The 11,498-nt window shown below is 46.6% G+C and overlaps 1 long non-coding RNA gene across 1 annotated transcript; it reads right to left on the reverse strand.

Moving 5' to 3' along the window:
- Positions 1-245: 245 nt before the first annotated feature.
- LOC120229237 lies at positions 246-3,492 on the reverse strand. Its single transcript, XR_005527697.1, has 3 exons — positions 3,439-3,492; positions 1,259-1,364; positions 246-498 (listed from the first exon to the last, which is right to left on the reverse strand). It is a non-coding gene; the product is annotated as an uncharacterized LOC120229237 (long non-coding RNA).
- Between the last annotated feature and the right edge of the window lie 8,006 nt (positions 3,493-11,498).

Consider the following 11,498-nt stretch of genomic DNA (forward strand, 5'->3'; position numbering starts at 1 on the left):
CCGCATCATGTGGCAATTCTATGTTTAATTTCTTGAGGAACCACTCAACTGTTTTCCATAGTGACTGCACCATTTTACATTCTCTTTTCTTTCCTTTCTTTCTTTCTTTCTTTCTTTCTTTCTTTCTTTCTTTCTTTCTTTCTTTCTTCCTTCCTTCCTTCCTTCCTTCCTTCCTTCCTTCCTTCCTTCCTTCCTTCCTTTTTTTCTTTTTTTTTCCTATCAAAAATGGAAATTCGCTTGGCTTGTGTAACAGGAAGGTTTGAGGTGGAACCCACATGGTGTGCTTCAGGGACTCACTTGATGCCTCTGAACTTGATCTTGCTCCATGTGTCCCACCTGCCTGCCTCTACCTTCATGTCACCCTCAGGCTCTACATGAGGGCAAGATGTCCGCAGCAGTGCCTGCATCCAATCCAGCCATGTCCAAGTCCATCTCATTGACTCTGTGAGCTCATCGGAGAAACTTTAGGGTTCTGACTTACCAGAGGGTGACTGGCTTCTGGAAGGCCAAGATAGCAGTTGTGACCATGCTTTTCCCATTTGGTAAATTGGCCCCCAGCTTGGGGAAAAGGCAGCCCCTCACACCCCAGCACTAGGTTTGCAAGTGGAGATTACCATTCCTCTGGTGGGCAGGGACTCTATCACTTGGGATCCTCAGACAAAGAGAACCAGTAGGAAATATATAAAAGGGGATTTGTTATAAAAGAGGATTTGACTCACAGGCTCATGGAGGCTGATGAGACCTCCTGAGGTCAGGAGGCTAGAGACTCAGGGAAGCTAGTGGTGAAACTCAGTCTGGGTGGAGCCAAGGGCAGGAGGAGATTGATGTCCCCACTGATGCAATTGGCCAGATCACCCCTTCCTGTGCTTTTTGTCTATTCAGACTCTCAGTGGCTTGGATGCTGGTCTTCTTGGGGGAGGGGATTGACTTGGCTGAGTCCCCTGATTCAAATGTTAATCTCCTCCCTAACCCCCCTCCCAGACACACCCAGAAAGAATGTGGGCACCCCATGACATAAAATTTACTGTCACAGAGACTCAGATTTTCCATCACGTTTGATCCTTCCTTCTTCCTTGACCTTCATATCCCGTTCACTGTCTGCCCACCGACTCTCCCTGGCAGAGAGTTTTTCTTCTGTCTGATTCACTCCCACTGAGAGCTCTCATTATCTAAGTCTGTGGGAGGTGATTACCACCGGGAGCCTGGATGCGGAGATGAGAATGCATTCCGGGAGGGAGGTCTATGTTTGTAAACTCACCACAGAACAGAAGAGATGGGCTTTCGGTAGGTCCTGTAAGGGGACAGGATCACTGCCTTCTTGTGACCAATGAAACCTCAGGGCTTCTGAGGCAGTCTCGGGAGACCTGAATGTAAGAGAAAGGTATAGTTAGTTAGAAATATTTAAACAACATGACTGGCAGAAGATGGTGGAGAAAGGGAGGAGAAGGTCAGAAAGTGGCAAGTGCAAGCATACTAACACGCAGGGCTTTGCGGCCAATGCTGTGTCGCCAGATATTTCTCACAACCCATGACAAATGCTTCTCTGTCCCGAGTCCATGTTCAACAAGGAAGCTACTGATTAGTGACTGGCATCCCGAATAGCTTCGTGACAGAAAAGCAGTGCCTTGGATGGCTGCCCGGAGCCCCCCAGGGCCTTGTGACAAAAGCCCTTTGCTGGATCACTGTTAGAAATGAGGGCTCACAACAGAGCACAGTCTGCCCACCATGGGCAGAGCTCTTGATGTGAACCCAAAGTCATCAGCTACCTGCCTGCTCAGCCAGAGTTACACACATGGTGATGCCACTCAGGGAAGACTTCCTTCCCCCGAATCACAGACTTGAGTCCCACTTGCCCTGCATTTGGTCATCTTATTATGTCTCACAATGTCCAAGTGTCTCACAACCTTGGCCTGAATCGGGACTGAATCCAATGACCTGCAAAACTGAGCTTCATATTAAAGCCAACGAGTCAAAAAATAAAAATCTGTCTCAACTTTAAGTCCTAGGAATCCACCATGGTCACTAGAGCCACCTCATGGGGTGGGTTGCTGGCCTTGGATCTGTCTCTGTTCTCACTCCCTCCTCCCCCCCCCACTCCCCAGCCATGGCCGCCATGCACATGAGTGCATGGTCTTTGGTAAACTGGAAGGGGTTCTCAAACCTACTGCCTCCTGGATTGATCCTCAGCTGCGGGAGAGGGAGAGCCCCAGGGGTGAGACCTGCCTGGTGCTGGGTGCTGGCACCCAGTGGGAAATGAGCATTTTTGTAGCGTATGGGGACACAAAGAGTGCAACGGTATCCCAACCAAAGTTCAGAGAACAGGAAGGTGGATAGAGAGCACGGGCCTCTCACACCCATTCTGGGCTGAGACTCGCAGTGTGTGGGGTTAAAGGAGGTTCAGGAAAAGCACCAGTAATGGAAGAAGAAGGCTGAGAAGCATCGGTGGGCTGGACAACAGGAGGTCTGAGGCTGAGGATGTTGAGATTTGTCCTGCAGCCAGAGAGGAGCTGTGTGGCATCCCTGGCCGGGCAGGGCTGACTGTGATCCAACCATCTGTGAACCACAGTGTTTTGCTCTGATGGTTTTAAGAAGGGTGAGCTGCCACTTTCTCCCTGCCTTATCCCCCAGCTGCCCCTTAAATTCTTTTTCTTGTGAAATACATATTAGATACAAGACTATAAAGTATATACATATGAGTTCATGAGTAATAGAATCAATGTCTATGCATTTACTACCCAAATTAAGAAATAGATCTTTCCAGAAACTTAGAGGCTCCAGTGTGCCCTCCCGGCTCACACCCACTTCTCCATCCCAGAGTTAATCATTGTTCGGATGGCATTGGGAAGGAGTAGGGGACTGGATAATATGGTGGAAGGCAAGAGCAAACATAGATGAAGGACTTCGCAGGAAAGAAACAACTAGAGCTTTCCTTTCGGGCTTTTAAAAAAAGTTTTTATTTTTATTTTTTAATTTATTTTGGGAGAGAGATAGAGAGTAAGTGCAGGAGGGGCAGAGAGAGAGAAGAAGAGAGAGAATCTCAAGCAGGCTCCACAATGTCAGTGCACAGCCTGATGCGGGGCTCAAACTCATGAACCGTGAGATCATAACCTGAGCCGACATCAAGAGTCGGATGCTGAACTGACTGAGCCACCCAGCCCTTCCTTTTGGGCTTTTTTGCTGGCAGTAATGCAACATAGCTGCATGGGCCGTGCCTACAGTCCATGGACTCACTTGGTTGGGATGAAGGGTGCTGGGAGGTGTGCTCCACGCCTACCTCATATGGGGCAATGGAGAAGAGCTGCCAATGGTGAGATATGGATAAGTTCAAGACTTCAGGAGGGACAAGAATACAAGGTCTCTGTATGGCCACAGTTGGCCATAAATTACAGAAAACCCGACTCAGACTATCTCAAACAAGTAACGTAGTTACTGACTCACTTAGCTATAAGTCTTGGGACAGGTCAGACTTCAGCTCCACGTCCATGGTTTTCTTTGTTCTGTCCTTTAACGGGATGGGAACAGTGTAGACTTCAGCTCCACGTCCATGGTTTTCTTTGTTCTGTCCTTTAACGGGATGGGAACAGTGTTCAAGACCTTGCCTCCAGGCAGGACAAAATCCTAAGGAAGAGGAGAGCATTTCCTTCTGTCGTTTTATCTAAAAAGCATCATTTTTTCCCACAGAACCACTCCTTCCCAACTTCCTTTCCCACCCATCACCCAATGGGTCCATTGCTGAACTAATCTCTGGTGGAAGATACCATCTGTTGAGTGACTCAGGTTTGAGTTCTAGAATCTAGCCTGACTGGGGGTGGGGGTGGGGGTGGGGGGAGATGTGACCAGTTCAGATTGAAGAGACTCAGACCTGAGTGGGGGCCACCATAGCCAAAGGAATGACTGTCACCCTGGAAATTTACTGAAATATCTGTTAGGGCACCACACTTCCTTCCAGATGCATCAGATAGATTTTAGGTTGCCGACGTTATAGCAAAAGAATTGTACACATATTCATTTATTTCATCTTCTGATCCCATTACCATTTAGAATCTTATAAAACGCCCCAAGTGAACAAGCCTGGGTAACAAGATGCCATCAGTCTCTTTATAACCTTTCCTCTGAAGAGCTCTCTGGATAGTTCAATAATACTCAGAAGAAAGCATCATGTCACCATGATATAAATAACTAGATGGTTGCCCTAAGGACCAGATCCTGGAGATGATGGTCGGAGTAGACTACCACTGAGGGACTCCGGGGTTTAGGATCAGTCTAGGAAAGAGGAACCTTTCAGGGAATCTTAGAACTCCTCACCTGCAACTCCCAACCCTGTGTGAGGGACAGATATCTACTGTGAAAATTAATGAAGGGAAACCGCACTACAGTGGAGTTGTGACGCCAGCAGGGGGAGCACTCACACCCTATCACTTGTATTTAATGGACTCCAACCAGAAGAGAGGTTCCTGGTTGCAGAGATACTACTTCATCCACCACGGGGAGGAAGGAAGGTTTTCTCCTTCTGCCCTGGCAACAGCCCAGCCAATGAGAGACAGTCACAGTTCAGCCAATGAGAAGTCACTACACTTCAAACTCCCAGTTTACTCCAATGGGCTTTTGGCTGATAACGGCCTCTCTCCAGAGTCCCTTGGTCTCCACGGATCTTTGGGAGAGATTTCTAGAAGTGGGGTTGCTGGGTCAAAGGGCAAATGCATAGATAAATTTGCTCGATAATGTCAAATCCTCATCTATAGCATTATACCATTTGAGTCACAAGTTTCTCTCTCTATCTCTCTCTCTCTCTCTTATGCTGTTAAACCAGAAACTTTATGTTTAACTTACTGGCACAGTGTCTTACTGAGTTAGGGGGAAAAAAATCCCTTATTTTTCCCCAATGTGTGTCTGCTTTACTTTCACACAGAACCCTTCACTTCTGACACTTCTAGTCACCACATCTGTGAGGGTTTTCCCCACACCAAGCAATTCTGCAACACCAGCTGGGTGTCTTACAATGTAACTCAATTCTGACACTGTCTACATGGAGATAGCATCTGATCCCACAGGTGAAGGGCTCGGTCCTATGAGAATAAGTCCCATCATTCCAGATGGCAATTGTAAATCCAAGTTGTCACCTGCGCTTCTGACCCATGGGCTATAAATCAGAGGTTCCCATAGTCCCCTCTTTAGGTTTGACTAACTTGCTGGGGTGACTCATACAAAACAGCTGACTTGTGTATACAAGTAAACAAGGGATATATGTAAAGGGATACAATAAGGGATACAGGTGAGCATGTGGACGGATGCATGAGGCAAGGAATGTTGGAAGGGAAAGAGTTTCCACGCCCTCTCTAGATGTGTTACATGTTCACCAACCCAGAAGCTCTCTGAACCCCATACCATTGAGAGCTTTATGGAGGCTTCCTCATGGAGATATGGTGAATCGTTAACTCCATTTTCAGCCCTTCTCCTTTCTTAAGAGAATGGGGGGCAAGTTGAAACTTCCAAGCTCGCAATCATGGCTTGTTCTTTCTGGTGACCAGCCCTCATCCAGGAGCCCAGGCAGCATCACCTCATGGGAACAAAAGACACTCTGATTACCCAGGAAATTACAGGTGTTTCAGGAGCCCTGTGTGAGGAACTGAGGTCCAAGACCAAATATTAGAACAAAAGATGCTCCCAGTGCCCTTTTCACTTAGGGAATTACCAAGGTTTTAGGAGCTTTAGGAACGGGGGCTGAGGCCAGCATGGATTTTTCTGTAATCTCACAACCACTCAAGAGAAAAACACGTTGACAGACTAAAATTTTGGTCCCCTTACAAGGTTTATTCAATGTGTCCAGAAAACGATCTTTATTCGTGCATGAAAACAAGCCAATTTGGCCATTTAATTATCAGGTCCTCACACCATATTTCCTGTGGTAACGGCTGGCTGCTTCAACATCATTAAAACGATTGCACTTTGACATTATTTCCATGAAAAAAAAAATCATGCTCTCCCTAGGGGGAAGATTGTGTGGCTAGAGTGTCCCGTGATGACATTGCATGTCACTTGAGTCCTATAGAAAAGGGAAGCTCCCTCCCACAGAGGACGTTGAGTTTCCTTCTGCATTGAGTCCTTTCTGGCTTATTCCCACAGATCCCAAGAGGACTCTGGATCCTCTTTGCCTCATATCACCTCCAAAGAGAGGCGGCTGAAGGCCAGTCCCTGGAAATACAGGAGGGCTTTGATTCCATTTATGTGGGCACAGTGGAGTCATGCCAGCCCGCCTGACACAGATAGGTGCGTCATAAATTCCATGGGCTGACCCCAAGGCTGGGGAGCTTGGGCCCAATGAGCTAGGGCTTTCGGTAGCAAATTCCTGGAAGTTGGTTACCTGCCAAAAACCATGTTGCAGGTGAGCATGTCCTGAAAGGAGGACTTACACGTCTCGGATACATGATCCGCTCTCCTAATGAGCCAGCCGGCCTTTGAACAGACTTCTGAAGGGATAGTAGCCACAGTGGAAGAAAACAGGATTCTGACCTCTCAGAGCCTATGGATACCTGGGAGGGATCAGGTGGTGGGTTCATTCAAAAGTTTCCCTGTAGAATAAATGCATTTCACAGGTGAATTCTGGAACAAAGCAAGGTGCACCGAAACCAGATCGCTGCTGGCTTCAGGAAAGATTAAAGGGAAGCCTGAGCCTTTTTAAAGAAATGGGGTGCACCTCAGCTGTGTTAATTTCACAGGAAGGGGATACCAGCCAGTATTGTGAGCAAGATGCCACTGGTTTATTAGGCAGAAAGGCCATCAGAAAAATCCAGAGTTTACAAATAAAGTCCAGAAGGGAAAGAAATGTGGAAGTCTGAATGGCTAACCTCTTTTTTAAAAATTAATAATTATTTTTGTGCCAGCAAAACAATTTTTACATTTTAATATTAAGAATTTTTTAATATAGGAGCACCTGGGTGGCTCCATCAGTTAAGCGTCTGACTCTTGATTTCGGCTCAAGTCATGATCTCATTGTTGGGGGGTTCGAGCCCCAGGTCAAGCTCTGCACTGGCAGGGCGGAACCTGCTTGGGATTCTCTGTCTCGCTCTCTGCCCCTCCCTTATTCTCTCTTTCTCTCAAAAATAAACTTTAAAAGTGTTAATATAATAAATTGAATTATATGTTTCAAAAGTCAAAGCCATACTAAAAATGTATTTGCAGAGATGATACACTCCACCCTCACCCCCACCTTCGCTGGAACGGGGTATCGCTATTTTCTCTGTGTGGAGCCATGAGGCCGCGGCCCCTGCAGTTAGGACCTGCTGCCTCTTTGGGATCTTGGGGAAAGGGAGAGAAAGCCTTGGTAACACAACACTCCTCTCCAGCTCTGGCCAGGAGGCAGCATCTTTAATCCAGGCCTCTTTCCATCCGAGGGGACAGAGGGGTCAACCTCCTTGCAAGGAAAGGTGGAGCCATTCCCCTGGCAAAGGAGAGTGAGGCCCCGGGATTGTGCTAGAAACGGACCAGGCTTACCACTGAAAATCTGAATCATCAGCACAATTATTTCAAGTCTCCATTTGTCAGAAGCTGAGAAAGTTCCCTAAGAGAAGGAGTTGAATTTTGGGAGGTTGGAAAACCTTTAGTCTAAAAATACTGTTTAAAGCATTGCAATAAATAGGAACAATCCCCAAGGTCTATTTCTCCTCAAATCACCCCAATCCAGAGCTCATGCTAGCCCACAGTCTATAGTCACTGCCAGCAGGTTTTGGCTGAGCACCCTATTAGCAAAAAAAAAAAAAAAAAATTTGAACATATACTTCCAATATCCCAAGATATGTAAATATACTCATTCATAAATTTAAACCATATATTTATGTATATATATTTTTTATTCATAAATTTCATACATTAGTAAGAGGATGTTATACTATATAACATATGTAAAAAAATATGTATTAAAAAGGGTTGATATTAAAATATGTCTCAGGGCACCTGGGTGGCTCAGTCGGTTAAGTGTCCAACGTCACCTCAGGTCATGATCTTACAACTCATGGGTTTGAGGCCCGCATCGGGCTCTGTGCTGACAGCTTGGAGTCTGGAATCTACTTTGGATTCTGTGTCTCCACCTCTCTCTGCCCCTCCCTTGCTTACACTCTCTCTCTCTGTCTCAAAAATAAATAGACATTTAAACAACTTTTTTTCCAAACGTCTCAATATGTGCTTGTTTTTGCTTCCTTCACCCTTGAGGTGAAGTGAGTTCTAGATTGGCTGAAAGTTCACCTTCCTAGACATTCCTTCAGCTCGTGCCCCAGGCTCAGAGGGAGGAGAAGGAGAGGGAAGGAGATGGATACTCATTTTGCCCTGGCGGCATTTGTCAGGCCCGGCACCCGGGGCTCCCTGGTGGGCGACCAGCCATGCAGCCCCTATGGGCAGAAGCAGATGGGACTCCATGGCTCGCCTGCTCCAGGAGTTCAAGAAGCTGTGGAATGGGCTTGGGGGCCAGCACAGGGTCATGCTGATTTATTTTATTTTGTTTATTTTTTCTGCTTGGAATATTTGTAGAGAATTGTTTTACTTCTTTTGCTTTTTGAATTTGGCCACTCGGGAGATAAAACCCAGACTTTCTGATGGGGATTACAAGGTCACATGTAATCAATGCCTGATCTTTGCCTGCTTCTGGAGGGCTCTCTGCCCTTCGCCGAGCCAGCCGCCCACCTCAGCCCAGCCACGCTCTGCTCCGTCCTCACTGAGACGAACTTTTTGCCCCTGGTGTACTTCTTGCTCTGGGTTTCCCCATGCTCACTCCTCTGCCTGGAATGCTATCTCTTACCTTTTTTTAGCCAGTTAAATTTCGATTCATCCTTCAGGTGTGGCCTGGACCTGACCAAACCTGACTCCATACCTACCCAGCCCCCGGTCAAGGTTGAACACCCCTCCTGCGCGTTCCTAATGGTACATTTACATCCTCAGTGCTGTAATTGTTTGGCTAACTGTCTGAGGCCCTCCAGGAGCATGGCTCCATCGGGCGTGGGCTATGAGGCCTTGCCTCGCTGTGTTCCCAGCTCTAGAGGAGGGACTGGCACAGCAGCAGATCTCAGGGCTAAAAAGGCGCCTGGCACTAGGCACGTGCTTCTCAAATATTAGGAAGAGTTAAGTTAATAGAATTAAGTTCACAGACTCTGGAGTCAGTCTGTCTAGGTATGTTGCTGAGCTCTGCTGCTTTGGACCTGGGTGCCCTTGGGCAAATTACTTACCCTCTCTGTTCCGATCTCTTCATCTTTAGTGGGGAGGGGGTAACAACAGTATTTACCTGGAAGATTACCGTAAGAATCATATGGATTCATATATGATAGGTGCTTAAAATGGTGCCTGGTATTCTGCCAGTATGATATGAGTTTGCCATCAGTGCCTCCTAACACTTCATAGAACTTACTCACACTAAGAGGTTAAGAGTTTGGGTTTGAGAGGGATGGTAGGTGGTTGGGGTGAAGAGGGAGACAGGGTGGGCTGGGAGTCCCCATGCTGGTGAAGAGAAAACCTGGACTTCCTGAGAATAACCTTAGGACCTTGGAGAAGAGTGCAGAAGAGTGTGGAAGATTCTAGAAACTCGTTCATTTGATTAGAATTTGTGGTAGGTTAATTCTGGGTCCAGGAAAGGAGAATAGAATGCCCTTTCTTCCTTCCTCCCTTACTTGGCCCTTTACCCCAGGCGCTCACATGAAGAAACTTCTCTGGACACTTATCTATCCTCCCTTGATTGCCTCTTTTTCATGGGACAAATGCATTTCGCTTTCCCATCTTCTGGCTGGTCAACACGCCCACTAGAAAATAGGAGACTGCCAGTTATATGAAGCCACGATGGTTTCTTCTTATTCTCCGGCATTTGGATAAAATGGAAAAATTTAAACCTGCCTTGGAGGAATTTCTAACTCTCTGATCTATGCCCATTGGATAGAAATGGAAAACCTGAATCCTCCGTCTAAGCCTTCAGTTTGCGTTCATGAGTCTGGAGTCATAGAGAAATAACTTGATGTGGTGTCAGGTCTGGGTTTTAAAGTCTAGAAGGGAAATGACTTTGAATTTCAGAACAAGGTTATCATGACTTGAGGAGAAGCCAAGAATAGGAATGTTTTCTTGACTCCTCAGCTTGCTCTCATAAGCTCATTCTGACCTTTACTGATTATTTAAGTTCATGAGATTTGAATGCAATAGAAATAACAGGGTTATTTGTCCACTGCTGAGTTAATTTGGTTTTTTAAACAGTTAAATCAAGCAGGTGGGTAGGCAGATACACAGTAAACATGCACCTGACAATGGCACCGGGTGCCCTTGGACGAGACAAACGTAGCAGTGGCTGGATGTGGGAGTTTGCACATCACCCATGGGCTCCTGGCTCTACCACTGACCAGGGATATTTGACACCTCTGAATCTCAATTTGCCCATCTCTAAAATGGGGGTAGTAGCACCTGGCTGGCTCAGTCAGCTAGGCACCCAACTCTTCATTTTGGCTCAGGTCATGATCTCATAGCTGTGAGGGTTCAGGTTTGAGCCCTGAGCCCAGCCCTGTGCTGAAAGATTGAAGCCTGCTTGGGAGTCTCTCTCTCTCTCTCTCTCTCTCTCTCTCTCTCTGTCTCTCCCCTGCTCGTGCTCTCTCTCTTTCTCTCTCAAAATAAACAAATATATAAATAAGCTTAATTTAAAAAAAAAAACAGGGGTAGTAATTTCAGTTACCTCATAGAGTTCTGAAAGGTTGAAACGAGACGGTCCATTTGAATTGTGTGCCAGGCATTAATGTGACTGCCTCTGTTTTGGAGCTCGTGAGCAGATAGAAGGATCGAATCAGGAGAGAGAACTGATTAGCAGGAGCCTGTTGCTGGGTCTTTTGGGGATGAGTGTGAGCAAGCTAAGGTGGAGAATTCAGAACGGGGTGGAAAGGGAGAGTGGCAGATCTGCTACAAATAGCAGGTGCACTCAGTGAAACCTTCTGGGGCCAGGAATGACTGAAAGCCCTTAAGAATCTATATGGCAATTTTTGGGCATTTTTTTGTCCTGTGTGGCTCTGATATAACCAACTCCCCAACCCAGTGCCCATTGTTAGCCGTGATTCTATTTTTTTTTTTTTTTTTTGAGAGAGAGAGAGAATCTCAAGCAAGCTCCATGCTCAGCAAGGAGCCAGATACCGGGCTCTATCCTATGACCCTGGGATCATGGTCTGAGCTAAAATAAAGATCAGACGCTTAACCAGCAGAACCACCCAAGTGTCTCTAGCCCTGATTCTCTCTCTCTTTTTTTTCATGTTTCTTTATTTGTGTGTGTGTGTGTGTGTGTGTGTGAGTGAGTGAGAGAGAGAGAGAGAGAGAGAGAGAGAGAGAGAATGAGAATGAGCAAGGGACCGGCAAAGAGAAAAGGAGACGGAGGATCCAAAGTGGATTCCACACTGGCAGCACAAAACCTGATGCGGGACTCGAACTCTCAAACTTGCAAGATCATGACCTGAGCCGAAGTCGACCTTAACCCACTGAGCCCCCCAGGGTTCCCT

The sequence above is a fragment of the Hyaena hyaena genome, unplaced genomic scaffold, assembly GCF_003009895.1.
Source record: "Hyaena hyaena isolate Hyena2069 unplaced genomic scaffold, ASM300989v1 scaffold_2, whole genome shotgun sequence".
In the NCBI taxonomy this organism is placed as follows: Eukaryota; Metazoa; Chordata; class Mammalia; order Carnivora; family Hyaenidae; genus Hyaena; species Hyaena hyaena.